This window comes from Neltuma alba, unplaced genomic scaffold, assembly GCF_004799145.2.
Source record: "Neltuma alba isolate B1F8T4 unplaced genomic scaffold, ASM479914v2 tig00011067_pilon, whole genome shotgun sequence".
Lineage (NCBI taxonomy): Eukaryota > Viridiplantae > Streptophyta > Magnoliopsida > Fabales > Fabaceae > Neltuma > Neltuma alba.
Window position 1 is genome coordinate 20179 of NW_021635810.1, and position 2070 is coordinate 22248.

Genomic DNA, 2070 nt, shown 5'->3' on the forward strand with positions numbered 1-2070 from the left:
TTATATGTGCGGATCTAGTTCAAGCTATGGTGAATGAATAAGTGAAAAAGGTCTTGTGCTAAAGGAACTGACATGACATTGCCAAAACGCGGTGTTTGATCAACAGAACCGAATTCCCCCGATCACTTCCTCCTCGTGATATGGAAAGGGGATCACATGAGATGGACTGGCTTCAGGACTGACCCATCTCAAGCGAGGAGAACGAACTGCTTTGGTTGTCTCTTTAGAAACTCCCTTTTCTACGATTCCTTGAACTCTGAAAGCACTCTACTAAGTTTCAATGAATCCTGTGCAATTCCATTTTTTAGCTCGATCGGTAATCTACGTATTGATTGAAGATAGAAAACCAGGACTTCGTTTAGTTGGTGCTGAATCTGTTTCTTTGACTGGGTTGGTAGTGCTGCAGTGCGTCTTTATGGATCACAGTTCTTCATTTAGTTGAAAAGGAACAATGCACTATTGGCAAGTTAGGCTATCACCATTAACAAGTTAAGGTGTAGTTAGTGATAATGCCGTAATTGACAAGTCACACTACCACCATTAGAAAGTCAAACTGTAAATATTGACTACTTATAAGGCCACTATTGACAAATGAAAGCTCAGTTAGTGATAATTGACTTTTAATAATGATGTTATATTGCATTATAACCTAAATGTATTAGTGTGAAAGAATTGACAATATTATATGATATTATACAACTTGAAATTACATTTTTTTCAAACTTATATTACTAGATAAATTGACAAGTGATAGTGGCAACTGGCACGAGTAACAAGTGACAAAAGGTGTATTGACAATGTGGGGGGTAGATAATGACAATTGATTAATATCAGAATATAACATATTAGTTTATAGTCAACTTTCGTTTACAACTTCATATGAATAAAATTACACCAATTTCATAACTCAAATGTATCCAATATCAAACTAATCATATAATGCTTGAGTGTAATTCAGTTGCCCTTCCAATAATCTTTTGTTGATTGTTCTTGATATATTTGAATGAAAACTTGTGATATGTACTTCCATTTTGTAGAATTCATTTGAGATCTAGGCATTGACATCATTTCAACAGCACATGACATTGATGGTAACTCTCTAGTCTCATTAAAAAAAAAGTAGTAGAGGAGATACAGATAATCTATTTGCACTTCCAAATAATTGATTAATCTTACAATAAATGACAAGTTATGGCGTAAATATTGATAATTTAGTAGTACTTCAGTAACAATTTACATGGCAACAAATGATAATAAGAAAAGAAAACATATGTTCAAACTAAACTTACACATCTTGCTTCTCTGTAGTGCATATAATCTTCTCTATCATTTACAAACTTCTCCCTATATATATAAAAAAAATAGATGCTTTATGCATGTATTCACTGTCTTTAATATAAAACTACATGAGACAGTTATGATTAACAAGTCAGGCAGCTGTATTGACAATCATCGTGACCTAAATTGACAACATATTTTCTCATTTTGTAGTAAGAGTTTCTACCCACTCCACCCTTCATTCTTTTCATCCATTCCCACTAAACCATGTCCAAATAGAGCAAACCCACCATTAACCCCCCAAAATATACCTAAAAACATTGCACCTATAATTACCTTACCTACCTACTATAAAATCCCAATTTAAATCACCAACACACACCAAACCAAAAACTAATCTTTGCATTGCTTTCCTTGCTTATAGCAAATAAAAAATAAAAGCTTTTCAATAACTAAAGGGTGGAGAGATTTTCTACAAACCCCCTCTACCAACCACAAATTTTTAGGAGATGAGAGAAAATGAAGTTTTGAACCTCAAAATTGGCCATGATAATGAAGACGGAAGGTACTTTGACTTGACTAATTATGATGGGGAGGGTGCTCCACAACTTTGCTTCATTTGTAGCAAGTTTCTCTTTCTTATAGAGGAACTCAAGGAAGAAGCCATGGGAAATCAATTCTGCAGTGTTAGTGTCTTCTAACAAGGGCATATGTGTCAACTTACCTTTTTTATTAATGCACTCAAGTCCCTTTGGGACTCTAATGTAATTAGTAGGTTTGAAAGGACCTCTT